We start from the raw sequence: 20057 nt of genomic DNA on the forward strand, positions 1-20057 counted from the left end.
CAATTATTTGTTGTTTTTTTATTTATTCTATTTTTTTATTTTAAATATTGTGTAAATTTTATAAGAATAATTTTGTAGGTTAGCATTGTAATTATAACTATAAGTTATAATATTACTCATAAGTTGTAAGTAATATTTATTATTTTATTAAAAATGTGTTTTTTGATATTTAAAATAAATAAGGTAGTCTCAAATTTATTACAAAGAAAAAGAATTGAATCTGTAAACAATGCTTTTGACAATTAACAATGTTAACACTGTAAATTCTTAAAATTGCATATTTAATTTTACTCTTGAAGCAATAGTTTTTCTTAATGAAAACATTTTGTATTTTTTATGATAGAAATTGTTGTTATTTTACAGTATTTCATTATGTTTAGGCTAGTAAAGCAAATAATAAATATTGAATTATGCAATTACAATTCAATTGTTAAAAATGACTTAAAATTAGTTGTCGATCATTGTTTTATATACATTTTTAGAGATCTACCTATCTCCATAAACTGATTGATATAAAATGCTTTATTTACTTCCTTTTTTTTTAATAGAAAACTTATTATTTTCTGTTCAGTTAGTGCAAGAAACTATTCGTGATAAATTTTTTAAACAACACAACATTCAAAATATAAAGATATTTTTCCAGTTGCGAAAATCTAATAAAAAGTCTTGTTGGTTAAATGTTTAATGGAATTTTAAAACACAATAGGGAAAGTTGTATGTTTATTTATTGCAGCACTTGCTGCAAGTGGCAAGTTAATAACATATGGAAAATTCTAGGTTTAATTCTGTAAAATATGATTTATAAAATGATAACGTCATTCTATGTAAGTTATTAGAACCCTGAGCTCTTTTAATATACCATTTATTCATTAATATTACATTAGGTTAGTATAATTAATCATATCGGTGATCAGCAGTCATCTATTTATAAAAACTACTTGCAAACTCCTGATAAAAGTGGGAAAATTATATTTTGTAAATATTAGGTTATAAAAATAAATGGCCTGGCTTTGTTATGACCTTTAGTTTGACTTTTTGTATGATCTTATCATACTTTTGTATGATATAGGAAACAGCATATTCAGGTGAATCTTGGCAAAATGATTGCTCTGTCTAGCCTCATTAAGGAAGTGCCTGACTTGTAAGCTATCGGATTGTACTGTACTGACATAACCAGTCATTCTTAAGAACAAAAGAATGAGTGTTTTTTTCTAGATATTATACCACAGCTCCTACCACATATATTTTCTCATCCAGTGAAATACACGAGGAAGGACGGAACTTAGCAGCACATGTCATATTATATGTAAAAATTGAAGTTTCAAATATTTGGTGGTATCTATAACTAATTATATTTATTTTATCAAATATAATCATAATAAATTGGTAATATTAATATAAAAGTAAAAATAAAAAATTTAAATCCATCTTACCACCAGCCGAAATCCAGAATATAGCCTCTCAAAGCATCAGGAGATATTAAAATTTTTTTTTAAATTACCTGTATGTTGTCATTACCCAAAATAATATAAATGTAATATTAAGTAATTATATATATATACACAATGTAAAAGAGCTTGAATTTTTATAATTTTCATCTATCTTTATATCTAATTTTTACAATAATTTTTTTAATGTAATGCACAAAGTTAAAAATAACTTGTTTAATTATATATGCAAATTTGGAGCCTCTCCTCAAAGCTCTGGCTGGGCTGGACTTTCCCCAACATTTTATTTGACATAGCTTCAATTTCTTAACGAATGGAAATTTTCTGGTCTTCAACAGTGTGTACACTGTTGATTTCAGGTAATCCCACTAAAAGTAGTCACAAATCGATAGATCAGGAGAGCATGGGGACCAAGAAACATTGCCGAATCGTGAAATGACCTGTCCAGGAAATATTTGCCAAACCGCTTCAATCAGTGTTCTTGCCGTGTGAGCTGTGGCACCATCTTGTTGGAACCACATTTCTCTCATGTTCACTCGATGCCTTTCCAGTTCTGGATGCAGGAAGTTGTTTAATATGTAGATGTAGAGTGCTGATGTCACCGTAACTGTGGTTCCTCCCTCTTTAAAAAAGTAAGGACCAACAATCCCTATTTTGGAGACACCACACTACACTGTTACTTTTGAGCTGTGGCGAGCTTTTTGGTGTAGTTCATGGGGTTATCCGATGACCAGTATTGACAGTTCTGTACATTAACATAGCCATCCAGATAGAAATGGGCTTCATCACTCATCGATATTAGGATGTTTGCATCTTCTCTAAGAATGGCGTTCATTATCCAAAAAATTCTTTGCGTTGCATGAAATCCCTTTCAGTTAGCTGCTCTTTGAGACCAAGTTTCACCAAGTGAAATTTGAGACCACTGTGTAAGATGCGATGAAGCGAACGACGCGACATACCCAGCACTACAGCCTGTCACCTAGCAGATTGTTTTGGACTAGCAAGAACAGCCCTTCTCACTCTGTTTATGTTTTCTGGAGTTTGGAGTGAACGGGGAAGGCCAGGTGGTTTTTTCTTCACAGATCCGGTAACACGATCTGGAACTGCACCTTGATGTTCGACATTAGAATTTAGACAGTAAAGACATTGAACCGTGACCACAGAATCATTGTTTCTAAAAAAAACTGCTTAAACTGCAAACACATGATGTAATACGCTCCATAGCAACTGAAACTGTATTGTCTGCTGTCTGTTTCCATAGGTAACATAGATTACGTTTGAGATTAATTTTATGTTTGAATTTAATTTGCCCTTCTGTATAAGGGATGATTATTTTCAGTCAACTGCTGATTGTATTGTTCAAAAATACAATCTTTAAAAGATTTATTAATTCCGACCTCCAGGAAGTATGACTAAATCACATTTTACATTTGTCAGTTTTATTTTAATGTTGTCATACAAATGACCATGAAAAGCATTTGATACTAACATATTTGCTTCATTTCAGAAGTCCACCTGATCTACGTTCTTGTACACATTCTAACTGATCTTGCATCTGATCACTCATCATCCAGGTGTTCTATTGAGCTTGAACAGTTACTCCATCATAGAACCTTCTTTTGGCACTGTTTTCCTGTTCAGAATTACATGCAGTGATAATTTATTTCCACTGGCAGTAGCGCTCAATTTAATAGTTACTATTACTTTCTCATATCCAGTTAATTTTGTCGTTACTTGTTTTTTTCCCTTCTAACTTACAGTGTTATTTGCTGCTATATCAAAGAAAACAGCAAATTCATCAGCATTACTGATTTGACTGAAACAGTATTGTTTATTTAATTGTAGATCGATTATGTGATGTTGATATTACACACCTTTATGGTCGTAATCTGATGGTAACTTCTGGCAAATGGAAGTTCTGCAATGCAATGACAGACATCGCCTTTTCATGAATTTCTCACACCATCCACAGCTAGCTTTAAATTGAAGCTATTATTCTTAGCAATTTTCCTTGCTTTTAACATAAGTTCATCTCCTGTCACTGAAAGACCTTTTGTGTGGAGTTCCTTAAAAACAGCAGCATCGATTTCCAGATATTTTTTGTGTTTTGAAGAAGATGAAGATTTATTCATTCATTGTCATATAAATAATTTCTGTTTCATATTGTGCCACGAAAGCACGGTCACTTCATTTACCGAGAACTGTTTACTGGCAGCATAATTTCCAATCTGTTAAACACATAAAATAACCCTGCGTTTAAAGTATGTGAAATGCATTTCCATGATGATGAAACGGTTAAAAAAACACACCAAACAGGAAGAACAAAATGTTTATGAAAAAATGGACCGATTTACAACTACAGTAGTATACCGTATGCCTGTTCAACATCAAATGGAAGTTAGACAGGAAATGTGGTCATCATGCATAGAGGATGTGTACAAATTCCAGAACGATGACACATCACTAAATTATGATGTCAACAGCAATAAAACTATTGAGATGTAAAGCTATTGAGATGAGTTCTAGAAATTTGTTTATGATCTATACACAAAGACAAATGTCCTTTCATGTTTCTTGTCTGGTCACCATTCGATATTGAACAAGCGTACGGATTCAAAAACTTCAGCTTTACACCTATTAATTATGCATTTATGTCAATGGTATTAGACCTCTGAAATATAAAATTGCATTTCGAATATAAGACGCACCTGAAATTTAACCCTTTAATCTGTAAAAAGAGGTGTATCTTAAATTCAAAGCAATATGATATTTGGTTGGAGTATGAGTTCTTCACAATTTAATAAAAAAATAAAACAAATTAAATAAACAAATTTTAATTTTCAAATGAACATTACGTCCCAAACCAAATATGTCCTGTTTTGATCGACCACCTTTTGCCATTTTTGAGATAAAGTAATAATCATGTAACTTCTTACATAATCTGTACAACTTCTGTATTTTATGGATAAAAGCCTGTGTAAAATGATCTCCACAGACCTCTTTTGAAACCAGCATTGAGAGAATGCCATTAAGAAAGTTTTGTATAGATCAAAATAAATGATAGTCTGACAGTGCAAGTTCATATGGTGGATGCATCAAAACTTCACGGCCAAGCTCTTTGCATTTTTGACGTGTCAGCAAAGATGTGTGTGGAGTCTGGGATTGTAATGATGGAAAATGACTTTTTCAGTTGTTGTCGGTAGAAGTTTGAACCAACAGTAGCAGCTCTAGTTTGAAGTGAACAAGTGCTTTCCAATGCAACTACACAAGAGTAATGTTTTTTTGCCATCAATCTTGGCTTTCCATATTTTGCAGAGGTTCATCTCATTTTGGTTATATTTCTTTTCATTATTGTAGTATGCGATCCATTTTTCATCATTTATGACAATGCTGTTTCAAATATGGTTTGATTTTATAGTGTTTTAGCAATGATTCACAGATTGAAATTCGATCCATTAAATTTTTCTTTGTTAAAATCACGTAGCTCTTGCATAAAGATTTTTTTGTATAAAGTTCTTCAAAAGATTTAAAACTGTTTTGGAGTCAGTGTTAGTTTATTACTGATATCACATGCATAAACATGACATTTATAGCCTAAATTGCATTCTTTCCTTTTTTTTAATAAAATTTCAAAATGTATCAAATTCTTCTTTAGGAAGAAGTAATTTAGTTGCTTATAATACCCAAGAAATGTTAATTATAATCTTTGGATCATGAAAAATCTTTTATTATAATCTGATATACTTTCAGATGATTTTGCTTTGGTATTTAAAAGAACATGTGTCAGTATGACTTCCTTCCACATAAAATCTCCCAAATGTTTTAAAACTTTATGAATTAGAATTTGTTAAACATAAAAATTTCATGAATTATTTTTAAGTGTTTAAAATAAATTTAAAACTATTTTATGTAACGAGTAAAATTTTATTAAAATGTTTGTATCATATACTTTTTGAAATTCAGTTTTGAATTTTTCTAAATATTTTGATTATCATTTGAAAGTTATCGTATAATTTTTTTCCAATCTTGCACGTTTATGTCGATATCTTAAAGTCAGTTTTCACAGTATTTTATCCCCAGGTTGTATCATTTAAGGATATATTCCAGCTATATTAAAAAATACTTTATGATTAAAAAAAAGATTAGATTTTCTTATTGGAATAATTAATGTTACTACATTAATTAAATTTACTAATTTACTTATTTTAAGGATAATAAATATTTTTTTATTTTAATTTACTTATTAAAATTATATATTCATTAAATTATTTTATAAACAGTAGGGGTGATACGGTCTAGTTGCAGAAAATTCCAGGGATGGAACCACACCTTCTTACTTTTTAAAAATTTATATTATTATTTTTTTATACAGTTATTTAAATGAAATATTAAATGTTTCATTTATTTGTTACTATTAAGGATAAACCTCATTATTTTACAACCTAGTAATAAAATAATTAATCAATTTCATTGACCTTTCTGATTAACTTGTTTTTTCTCTAAACGTTTGTTTACATTTAATTGTTTTAATTTGTAATCGTGGTTGTTTTAATTATTATCATGATTAATTTAACATTCGAATGCTGTAAGTGTGATTGCAGAAATACATAAAATTGAAAATCTACTTGCATTAATCACAAAAACATTTTAAAGTGAATGAATCTTTATAATTCAATATAGTACATATTGTTATAAATAAATAAATTATAAAATCCTCTCTCCGGATTTTATATGTCAACTTATCTTACAATAATCTGATCAGGTTAGTGATTAATCATTTTTTACATTTTCATTAAAATTATTTATAGGTATGTTTATAATTTGTATCAAGCTATTTAATGAGATTTTCTTAGAATTCATAAAAATATTAAACCACAGTAGACTTAATACATCATGTTCATTTTAATTTACAAAAAAATTGAATTTAGACTATTTATTATAAATTTCCATTGCTTTAGAACTCAAAATGAAATTACGGTTTAAAAAAAATTGAAATTGTAATTTTTGTAATTCATGGTCCTTTCTACTATGAGAAAATGTAGATACATGAAGTTTAGATATTGGCTTTTAAAGTTTATATAATTACTTTAAAAGCCCTAATAAATGTTAAATTTATATAATTACTTAACATTTATTAAACAAAAAGTGTACTTTTGGGGCCTGTTTAATTTAAAAGAAAAAACAAATGTAAAACCTTTGTTGCATTTATGAGACTAGTTAAGATTTTTTTTTTAATAATAATAATAATAATAATAATAATATTATATTATTAAATATAATAATATTATATTAATAAAAATAATTATGTAGAATGCTTAAAACACTTACAGAAAATACTGAAAACTGACATTCACAACTCACATACCAGCTATTCTATGGTACTGCAAACCATATTATTAAATCCAGGTAAATATGTATAGTTACTTATCAGTGTTATTTGATCACTGGAGTATAATTTTACATCACTGTTTCAGGAATAATGAATGTAAAATTGACTATAAAACAATACTTACTGTAAAACTATGAATAAATTTTCATCCTTTTATAAGTCAGACTAATCTCAAAATATAATGTATTTAAGAAAAAAAGAAATGAAATCCCAGATTTATTAATATCTGTTTAAAAGACAAAGGGATCTCCAGAGAGATACACTTGAAAAATAAGTATTTGTCCAGTAAATAGCATGAAAATATAATTCAGATTAATGGAACATTTTTTTTACAAGATTTTTTGCTCCTTCTAAAATGAAAGAAATAGCACTTTTGCTGATCGTAGCTTTCTTAAAACGGTTAGGAAACTAAGTGTATAACTGAGTAATATTTTATCTTTTTAATATATATATATACATACATACATATACAGGCTACTGCAGCCATTTACCGCATCCTGATCTCCATTTAACCTTTATCAAAAACATCCTCATTATTTGATCGCACACTCTGGATCGCTTCATCCACTCTCTCTTTCCACCTACTTCTTGGTCTTCCCTTTTTCCTTCTCCAATGTGGGATCCCCCCAAATTTTTTATGGCAGTCGACCATCCTGTGCATGTGCCCACACCATTCAAGTCTTTTTAACAGTACATTCTTACTATGAGTCTTATTTCCATTTCTTCCCTAATCCATCAGTTACTTCAGAATCCACTCTTTATAGATGAAGTAAATACATGTGTTTTGTTTTTCTAGATATGCTGGAGTTTCAGAGAACAGAATGTGATTGCTGAATATTAGATTTTTTTTCTTGACTTTATTTAACATAACAGTTTCATCTTTTCCGTTTGATGTTAGTGTATACTCCCAGATCTATAAATATCATTTACATATTGAATTATTTCCTTTTTTGCTTTCAGGTTATTCCCTTGTTCTTAGACCACCAAATATTTTGTCTTATCCACATTTATTTTTAAATTCCATTTTTTGTCTATGTGTAATGTATATATATATATTTTTTTTCTTCAATATTTTGTGGTTGTAAATATAATTGTTCAGAAAAAATCAAGATTATTTTAACATAATTTTGTCATTTTAATGTAGAATTTAAAACCTGTAACATTTTACAAAAATTAAATACATGTGATGGGAACAATTACAGAATTGGTTGATTACATAGGCAGGCATCAGTTGTACATCATGTCTATATTTAAAAAGAGGCCAGCCAATAAATAATTAGCTTTGAAAACAGATCCATTAATCTGATAATAAATTGTTCAATATTTAATCATTTTGAAGTATTTTCAAGTTATAAGTTACAATTATAATTAATAATAGTTGAATTAAACTACGTTATTCAAATAAATATTCTATAGAATCAATATAACTTTAGCGATTAATAATCATTAATTTTGGTATAAACATGGCAGCATAACATATTTTGAATATGACTGAAATATTGACCGACTTGATAACCAAAGATATTGCAGTCAAATATATTCATATCATAAAAATATTGCTAGTAAATCAGCTGCCATTGCAGTTAATTTATGAGCGGATATATAGCTTCTTAAAACCAGAAAATGGATATAGTTCCTGCTTACTTTTTGTTAATTACTCCTTACAATCTAGGCGGCTCATATAATTGACAAAATTGTTATACTCTCATGATACAAAAATGTATACAATCTTTATACTTATAAACATTTTATAAAAAGCAAATAATTGAATGATGTATTTTTGAAAAGAATATCAGCATTTTGTTTTGGAATGAAATATATGTATATACCTACTAAATTATACTTATGTATTTTATCATTATGATAACTTATCAGAATAAGAATGTTGTGATACTTGTCTTGTTGGTAAATCGATGGATAAAAAAAAAATATATATATATATATATATAGTAATCGTTGATTCAGGTGTATGTGTAAAAGATATGATGCAAATATTTAATTCCGATTGCTTGCCTCGTTACTATAGCTTCTTAGTTACACCTACATAATGTTACGTAAAAAGAGATGATTGCTTATGATTGTAATATTTATTATTTTATATAAATAATGTAAATAAAAATTATTTTCTAATTATTCTTAAATTTTATATGCTTACATAATAATGTTAAGCTTAAGTACTACTAAGCTTAAGTATGTCTCTATGTGCAAATGGTGTGTTTAAGCTTAAAATGTTTTTAAGTGGGGATCAAATGTGTTATATGCTATTTGTAAAAAATTACCGTCCCTTACCTTGTATTTAAATATCTGTTCTTTTTTCTTGTAGTTTGTTTACTTGTATGTAAAATATTAATACAATGTACAACCCTATTTATAATTAATAGTAGTTGAGAGGGATTCATTTTTGGTATTGATTTTTTAATATGTAGGCGTAATTAAAAATATTTTATTTAAAAATATCTGTAAAAAATATATCCGGTCATAAAAAAAAACATTTGTTTTTTAATTTTTATTGAATGAAATTTACAGAAAAATAAGGCTAAAATTATCAATTTAAAAACTCTATCATAACAATTTTTTTCTATCAGTAGATCAATATTATGTTTCTCTACTCGTAAAATTATTTTTATATAATAAATAATTTTATGTAAAATTATTTTTATTTTGAAAAGCTTTGCTACATTTAGTAAAATTTGATGGTTGACATAAAAAAGGTATTCTCTGTGGATAATTTTGCTGTTGCAATGTTAAATGTGATAATTAAGAACTTTTTTTATTAAAGACTGCAACGATAAGTTAAGAAGCAAATTCATAAAACATGGGTGAATGCCTGCCCGATCTTGTACTTCTTTTATAAAGATTCTCTTTTCTCCATTTTATCTTAAACTCTTCATTTCATACTTGCTTATTGACCCACCTAATTTTATGAATTTTCTGTATATACTGCATTTCTAAGTGTTCTCTATTCATTAACTTTTTGGCTTCTCTAAGCCTGATGTTTCATTGCCAAAAAACTATGGCTATAGTTTTATTTTAATCGTAGTGTTTAAATTTACATATTACAGTAGCAGATTTCTTTCCTGCATAAATCCTTTTCTAGCTTGTGCTAATTTATATTTTTTTAAGTATTTTGACTTTGTTCATCCCTCTGCAATGAATCTGTGCTGCTCATTAATTCTCTAACTCATTCATAATTAGAAAAATCTCCAGCCATAATAACAGTATCATAAATGAATATTAAAAGTTTTCTTTTTACCCTTGGATTGTTACCCTACTCTTACATTATTCATTTATAAATAATACCACATTTTAAGGTACCATAGATAGTAGACTACCTACAGTCATCATATAAATAAGAATATTTCGAAGTTAGTTATCTGAAGAAGGTATTAAAACTTTGGTAATGAGAAACTGTTTTTAAACGACAGCTAAAATCAGTCGCAAATACTTTTACTTTGTATTTCTTTAATTACTGTGATGATACTACTTAAGATGACATGAAAATCAGGTCAAAATCACCACAAAATTTGTTGTGGTTAATATTTTGAAATACCTCTTTTTGGGTTATTAATTAATTAATTTTTTACTTGTATTTACTTTGGTCCTTTACTTTTTTATAGATAGAAGATAATTAATTAAAAATTTAAATTAATTAATTATTTAAAGAAATTTAAATAATTAAATAACTTATCCTAAAAAAATAGTGCCAGTCAAAATTGTAAATTATTCCTGTCAGTGAACCATTGTTATACATCATCCTCTCTTCCCTGATTTCAGTCATATGAGTATAGGTCTGACCTTCTAAATTTATACAGAGTATGGTAGGGCCCGTAAAGTTACCATATCTTTGGTACAAACCGGTAGAAGGATTACTTATTGACTGATCCAGAAATTCTCTTTCTTCTAAAGCAGCTGTATGATAAGGCCAATGGCTGAAGAGTCTATCGAATAAAATATAGACCTTTTAATTCTTTCTAAAGTACAAATAAACTTGCTGATCTGATGCTATTCAGGTTGTAGTTTCTTTTTTGGTTAAGAAAAAAGTACCAGAATGGAGCAGTTCTATGAATTTTTTTGTAAACGATTCAATTTGAACAATGTAAAATGCTATGCTTCGTAGCGGTCTAAATGAAATAAACAGCGTATATTTTAATTTTATTATTTCTTATTCTATATATAACATTTATCATGTTAGAAATTAATCTATTGTGATCGACAGTGGAAAAAGATTATACTGTAATCTATATTGTAATTACAGGATTATTTTAATTTATTCAAAAGCTGTCTTTTTTATATTTTACTAAATCTTGAACTACTATAGAATCTGAATTTTATAATTCAATAAAATAAGAAGAATTTCATGACTTAAGTAATGATATGGATTTTATGCCAAGATATGAATTTCATTTTGGCCATTGAATATTAGGCGTCGATGCTTATCATGAAGGCTGCTCTCCTGCATCGATTAAATTATCAATAACATTTTTTAAAGGATTAAGAACGAGATATGTTCAAAATATTCTTGTAAAACATGGGTTTTCAAAACTTTAAACCTTTAATAATTAATTATTAATGATTAGTAGTCCTTGGAAAAAAATCTTGATTGTGTAACCAGCATACATATTTAAAAAAGTTTTTTCATCATAATTTTTGGATAACCTGATCTATGTTAAAGTCAAATTTGAATAAATGGGGGGGAGGTCATTCAAAGGTTTTAAAGATGTTAAATAAAATTTATTTATTAGTAAATATTTAATAAAATAAGAAAGAAAACCGATTTATAATGTTTTTCTCAATAAAATAAATAAGTAAATAAAAAAAAAATCCAGACTTTGTGCTTTAATGTAGTTGAGGCTCATATATAGGCTATACTGTATTAATATTATTAATATTTAATGTTACGTATTTTATAAAATACATTATACAATACTTACATATATATAATACACAGTTTTATAGTACGCCGTGTAATAATAATTATAATGATGCGTCATAAAATATAGTTTCAAAATATTGATTAGTTATTATAAATAATGTGTATTTATTACTAATAAATATTTATATATACACAACTATGCACAGAAAATTTATCCAACATAAACTTTTTGTAACATTGTAATATCTTAATGTATTATTCTGTAATACATAAATATATATTATGCTAACTATTCTGTAAAATAAATAATAATAATAATAATAAAAGTTTTGTGCCAAAAATTTTATTTTCTGCAATATAAATTAAAATTTTCTAATAATTGTGTAAGATTGCTTAGCATATAATTATAATATTGGTAATACCTACTGTTATAATAATTAATTGTTATTTATTAATGTTAATATAACTATAAAATTGTTGTTTTAATTGATTAAATTACTATTATTAAAGATGTAGTATTATTTGAGTACGAGAATTAATTTGTAATTATTATTTGTAAATTATAATATGCAAAAATAAAAAAAAAAAATATTAATTGAAAAAAGAAAAAATATTAAAAAGCATTAAATAAAATAATTAATATTATATATATATATATATATATATATATATATATTATAGTACTGCATCATTCCCTCCAAGCTATCGTGTATTTGTAATTATTATAAATAATATACATTTAAAACTAAAAAAAAAAAAAAATTGCTGGTTGTTTTCCATATTTATTATTTTTAATTAGTATTAATCCTAAATAATTATGTATTTATATGCAGATTAAAAGTATAACTCAAAGTTTAGAATTTTTTTTAAATAAAAAAAAAATCAGCTGCAATGCTAATAGAATAGCGGAGAAGATAATTTTACTGTGACATGATATAGCAAGAAGCCGGTCCAGTATTTGATTCCTTCTCTGCTTATAAATGAACTTTCTAAACTTTGAGTGACTTTTTTATTAAATTATTATTCTAAATAGATAAATTGTATGTACGTTTATCTAACTAAACTGTTGTTAATAAACACATAAAATTAATTAGTGAATAATAAGGTGGTAAAATATTATGCTTTTTTTAAGTGTATATTTTTTATGCCTGCTGTAATTAATAATGTGGGCTTAAAATTGTTATATCATTTTAGAAAATCTTTTAATCGTAATGTAATGTAATATAATTATTAATGTAAGATATAATAAAATATTATAATTAAAGTATATATTATTTATCAAAAAGGTTTGTGGTATTATTATAAAATATTTTGATGAAAAGGGGAATTAATAAAAATTACATTTTTATTTCATCGATTGTTATTATTTGTTGTTTTATAAATTGAACTATAGGTACCAATATAGAGTTATGTGTTTAGCTAAATCTTATGGAATAGAATAACAGTAAGTCACTTTCCACTAGAGATACTTCATGAGTCTGTACAAAAACATAGTATAAAAAATGAAAATTTATGATCACGATCATAAAGTTACCAAAATTATCATGGCAGATTGTCACGATTAGTTTTATTAAAAGTTCGCCTACAAACATTAAAGTTAAATAAAATCAGGGATAATTAGTAATGAATGATGGGTGAGCGTTCATTTACTTTACAGATTCTCTGATAGTTTGAAAGTGGGAGCAGTATCACCACTGACTCATGTTTTGGAATAAAAAACATTGTATAACTGATTTTAAGATATAGAATAATATAACTTATTTCATAGAATGAACTGGAGATCTATCTGAATCTAATATCGGTTTTAGGTAGAGCAAATTTTGATTTTTAATTTTATTTTTCCAGAAGCCACAGATTTATCTCTGCTTTCCCCTTAGAATGAACTGTTGCTATTTAATAATTTAAAAGTATCAACTAAACAGGAATTTACTATAAGAAATCTTACCTCATGCTAAAATTTTTTAAACTCTAGAAAGATAAATTATAGATTTGAATGAAGGAATGAAAAAACATGATTGTTTTTATCGATCGATTTATGAATGAAATCATTTATTTATAAATGGCCATATCATATTGGTATTGATCAAATATGAAAAAAAAATAATTTGTATAAATTTTATTTATAACATAATTGAAATCTATTCCTGTGGCAAAAACTATGTCATCCAACCTGATCAGTGGCTGACCTGTGAGTCTGTTACCCGTAAATCTTCCTTGAGTTTCTTCAGATAAACACCATGGGAATTGGACTAGTCATCACCCTTGTTTCAAGCTGATACTGTCTAGTAGTCAACCACTTTTTTACTTTAACCCAGTGGAGTAACTACCCTAGATGTCTATGGAATCGTACTAAGGACCTATTTCCAGTTGTTTAGTCATTCAAAAAACCAAATTATTAGACACCCGCTTGGTAAAAACAAACTTTCAATTCCTCATAAAATTTGAATCCCTAATCTGAAAAAAATTTGTATTATTAATCTAAATTCTCAGTCCTAATTCATTGTGATTGCCGATTTTGCCAGCTTCGTGATGAGATATAAAAAAAAAAAAACACTTTTTTTTGGGGCTGCATCCTGCTCTTAAGACAAAATGTTGAAGTTCCAAGAAAATGGATAAACAGAAATAGAGATTCAGGATTGAAAAAAAGTTCATTGCAAAAACAGTTACAAAAAAAATAGATTATCAACTATTCTTCAAAGTAAGATTTTCTTAAATTGCATACCACATAAGAAATGACAACCAACAACTTACTAATATTTACTTTGGCAGACTTCAAGGAATAGCTGATAATGCCAATTTTATTTTATAATTTTTTCTTTCTTTTTAGTATGAATAGGAGATAGTTGAAACACAATTTCTTGCAAGAAAAAAAGGCAGCTACTTTAAAAAAGTAAGCTTACTTTAAAAGAAGAGTAAGATATTTAAAAAAATAAATACATATCGTTTAAATTTTGAGAGTTTCCCCTTTTCTTAAAGTAATTTCAAAATTAATAAATCTTTTTGTGTATAATTATTATTATTATAGTTCTAATAAGTAACTATGTAAGGAAAAAGTTGGAAGAAATTCTTGATGTGGATGAAATTAATTCATTAATGGATAAAAATTTACATAAACCAGTTCATAATGAATTAATTACGATTAAAATAAAAGTTTAACAATCTTTTTTCAATCATCAGAAAATTTGTTTACCATCATTATAAATTAAAAGAAATAAATATGCGAGTGAGATTTCTTTTAAAATAGTGTTATTGTAACTATGCTATTTATTTATAGTTTCATAATAATAAAAATGTAAAATTGATGTAATTATGATATGTATTTAAATTATACATATGTAATGTTATTAATTTATATTAATTATAATAAAATAAATTACATAAAGTGTGCAGCTTAAAGTTTATAAGTTATATTATTGTAATCTAAAAATAAATAATATAGGTTAGAATTATTTTTCTTGTATTATTTTACCTAATTTTACTTTAATACTATCTTTACTACACTAATACCACAGATGAAAGGAAACAAAAATTGTATCTTAATAACAACTATTTATTGACACTGTAACCAGTTAAAATTAGAAAACATTCCTTTATGATATAAGTACTGTGATAATGGAACTAAAGAGTGTAATATTAGGATAAGCTATCAACTTAACCTAAGTTGTAAAAACTGGTCCTCTAGATAATTGGAATTAAACAATCTTGGTTAGAATGAATGCCATTCATTTATTTATTGTACGGTACACAGATGTGTTGTGTCCAAGATATTAAAAATTCAAAAAGTATAATAAAGTAATTATATTATTAATTTTTGCATAAAGTAATTAATGACATCAACCATGTCTAGTACTTATGCAAATAAGTCTACACCACACTGTCTTGGCAGACTAAATAAGACTAAGTCCGCCACATGTGCATGCACCACTTCTACTATTGGCAGCTGTAGTTTTCATCCCATGAGATCTGCCACTTTTTGTTTGATATTAAAATTCTCCTCTTTAAGTCTTTGGGCCAATTCCCATACAGTTTTCTGCGATTTCAAACCCAGTTAATTCACTGATAGTCATGTTGATCGATGCCCCTGCATCAGTATCTTTTTCCAGAGTAATATCAGGGCATTCTATCGCCTGAGATGAGGTGGAGGTATATTACATGGTACTGGGAGCCATCTAATTGCGGTAGAAGAGACTGCACCTGTAGCTGTTTCATGGATTATTTAATTCAATATTCACCTTACCATTATGGTGATTATACATCGTACAAAAATACTAATCTTCATTTTTCACTTTATCCACCCATCTGATTTTTAATATATCTCAACAGCAATGGTTGCTACCTCCAGGTTTATGAGGAAACGCAACTGTATCTTTTACACTCTTTATTCACAGATTAATATTATTATTAATTTCTTTTCAGAACATTTTTACTTGATCAATTTTTTAAAACATCTTTTTATAATTTGTACTTAATATTTTTTACAATTTTTTGTAAAATGTTTTCATTATAGGCTTAAATATTGTAATAAAAACAGAGGCTCGAGGTACAATGAATTGGCTACGCATGGCGATCTCGCCAACTGAAATCTGTGCAATCTGAAACCCTGTGGCATTTAATTGCCAAATTTTAAACATATAACGTTAATTAATTGTAAATCATTATGACTGCCCATTTGTACCACGCACAATTGTTACTTTTTAAAGAGTGCTTATGATCCTTCTGAAGATGTCTGCAGTTAACAAAATTGGGTCTAACGACTTCTTAGGATACTTTTCTCGATTATGTCTCTAATCCCCAATGTGGAAGTACACTACCACCTGATGTTTACACAGTTCATCTGTGTGTCAAAACTGCCTGCATTTGTAATATCGTTTTACATCTACAATTTCGTTGGACTTACGACAAGAGAAGTCAGCAAACAACCTACTCTCAGATTGGATGCCTTAAAATAGTTCAGAACTCATCTGGAAGACAACAACCTGGCTGACGGGGGCCTACTGATTGTCGAGGGAGGCAGAAATCCAAGCCACTCAAGCATGCAAAACACTCGACCTAAACGGTCATGCGGCGAGTCGGCGTATTCAGTTCTCGAACACAATAAATACTAGTTTTTTTTTGTCTTCAGTCATTTGACTGGTTTGACGCAGCTCTCCAAGATCCTTATCAAAAGGTAGTCGTTTCATTCCGGTATACTCCCTAAATCCTACATCCCTAACAATTTGTTTTACATATTCCAAACGTGGCCTGCCTACACAATTTTTTCCTTCTACCTGTCCTTCCAATATTAAAGCGACTATTCCAGGATGCCTTAGTATGTGGTCTATAAGTCTGTCTCTTCTTTTCGCTATATTTTTCCAAATGCTTCTTTCTTCATCTATTTGCCGCAATACCTCTTCATTTGTCACTTTATCCACCCATCTGATTTTTAACATTCTCCTGTAGCACCACATTTCAAAAGCTTCTAATCTTTTCTTCTCAGATACTCCGATTGTCCAAGTTTCACTTCCGTATAAAGCGAACTCCAAACATATACTTTCAAAAATCTTTTCCTGATCTTTAAATTAATTTTTGATGTAAACAAATTATATTTCTGACTGAAGGCTTGTTTCGCTTGTGCTATTCGGCATTTTATATCGCTCCTGCTTCGTCCATCTTTAGTAATTCTACTTCCCAAATAACAAAATTCTTCTACCTCCGTAATCTTTTCTTCTCCTATTTTCACATTCAGTGGTCCATCTTTGTTATTTCTACTACATTTCATTACTTTCATTTTGTTCTTGTTTATTTTCATGCAATAGTTCTTGCGTAGGACTTCATCTATGCCATTCATTGTTTCTTCTAAATCCTCTTTACTCTCAGCTAGAATTACTATATCATCAGCAAATCGTAGCATCTTTTATCTTTTCACCTTGTACTGTTACTCCGAATCTAAATTGTTCTTTAACATCATTAACTGCTAATTCCATGTAAAGGTTAAAAAGCAACGGGGATAGGGAACATCCTTGTCGGACTCCCTTTCTTATTACGACTACTTTCTTATGTTCTTCAATTTTTACTGTTACTGTTTGGTTCCAGTAAATCTTAGCAAGTGTTCTTCGATCTCTGTATTTGAACCCTAATTTTTTTAAAATGTTGAACATTTTATTCCAGTCTACGTTATCGAATGCCTTTTCTAGATCTATAAATGCCAAGTATGTTGGTTTGTTTTTCTTTAGTCTTCCTTCCACTATTAATCTGAGGCCTAAAATTGCTTCCCTTGTCCCTATACTTTTCCTGAAACCAAACTGGTCTTCTCCTAACACTTCTTCCACTCTCCTCTCAATTCTTCTGCATAGAATTCTAGTTAAGATTTTTCCAGCATGACTAGTTAAACTAATTGTTCTGTATTCTTCACATTTATCTGCCCCTGCTTTCTTTGGTATCATGATTATAACACTTTTTTTGAAGTCTGACGGAACTTCCCCTTTTTCATAAATATTACACACCAATTTGTTTAATCTATCAAGTATTTTTTTTTGTTTAAAGGAAATGGTGATTAGATGACGAGTACACATGAAATGTTTTAAATGAGCATTACAAAAATAACAGCATTATACTTATATTTAGCAACAATTTATATAGTGAAAACTGAAAACATTTACAGGGTAAAAGAAAAAAGAAAACAGGTACTAATTAACTAAAAACCAAGATGAACTAAAAACATTGCCTAAATGTGGGTCACAACTAAGAAGTGGCCAATATGTACGTAATATAGAATACACACACACACTTTTAACCAGCCAATTAGAAGGTAGTTTTGGAATAATCCATTTGTATCACAAAAAAATCTAGATAAAAATTGAAGAATATAATTACAGTTCCTCTTTTTAGACAGCTTGTAAACTTGTTTTCCAATATTTATATTTTAAAAATAATAGAAATGAGATATGCAGATTCAATATAATAAATGTATTTTCAGTTCTAAATTCATAAATTGCAATTTAAAATATCATTGCAATTACAATGAAATTTCTTTTAGAAAAAGGACTTTTGGAGTTAATTAGTATGGACTCTTCCATGTAGCAGTTAATAATCTAAAACAATAAGGAAACCCCTTTCATATGCACTCAAAAATAAATTAATTATATTTTTTTAAATACTACAATGTACACTATGATATACTGTTAAAACTGGACATACATTCAAATAATAACAGAGCACACACTCACAGACATTAACACAACATGTAAATTTTACATATAGCATGTAAAAACTGTTCTTAATACACTACAACAATAAAAAATTTGCAAATACATTTAATTTGATAAAACAACATATTAAAGGGGTTTCCTATTATTTTTTTTTTTTTTATATTATCCAAATCCTAATTTTTTTTAATAGTACCCATCTCCACTGTAGGGATCCTGTGTGAATTGATAAATTACCTTGATACAGACAGTCCCTCTGTAGACTAATCATATATTTCCTTATCCTTTACTACTTTTTCCTTTAAAAAAGCCACAACCTGCATACATCGATGGTATTAAGCTGGGACCTAGTAGAAATTTACTACGCTTCTACCTAGCGGCAATCAATTCTTTATTGCAGCTCAGTGAACTAACTCTACCTATGGACACTAAAAGTGACTAATTCTATACTTAACACTACCTCATGCTTATGGACTGCTGAGGATTCTGTTTTCAAGGGTACCACAAAAAGCATAACTAGTGGCCAAGGTCCTGCTTATTAGCTGCAAAAGGTCCTTTGAAATAACAATTTTGATATAAGTAAATGGTAAACGTACACAATTTTTAAATTTTATCAAAGTTATTCTAGAAATTCTGATTTCTAGTAAAGTGTAAAAACAAAAAAAAAAAGATTAGTACTGCAATCTTAATCTTTATCAATTACTACATAAATTACAGTAGTACTTTATCAATAAATACATCCTAAATGCTAAAAGTAACTTTGGTAACTAAAAACATAATTACAATACAGCAATAAATATCTACTGTGTTATTCTAAGAGTAACTGATGTGTAGGTACATAGAACTACTTAAAAAAAAAAAAATAGTGAAATATATAAATTATTTTTATGTAATATGATAATTTTAGAAAAAAAAAGGCTTCTTATATTTAACCAGTGCTTATAATAATAAATAAATATACTGTGTATTAATAAAACATTTATAAATAAAATAATAAATTATATAACTGAATGTATATAAATTATACAGTTTAATGAATATAGAATTTGATAATAAATAACTATATATTTTACCTATTAATAATCACTTTTTATTAGCTTTCAATGTTTCTTCTATGACTAAGTTTCTTAATTAATTGTAACATAACTTCATGGGATTGCATT

This window comes from Lycorma delicatula, chromosome 11, assembly GCF_047948215.1.
Source record: "Lycorma delicatula isolate Av1 chromosome 11, ASM4794821v1, whole genome shotgun sequence".
Taxonomy (NCBI): Eukaryota; Metazoa; Arthropoda; class Insecta; order Hemiptera; family Fulgoridae; genus Lycorma; species Lycorma delicatula.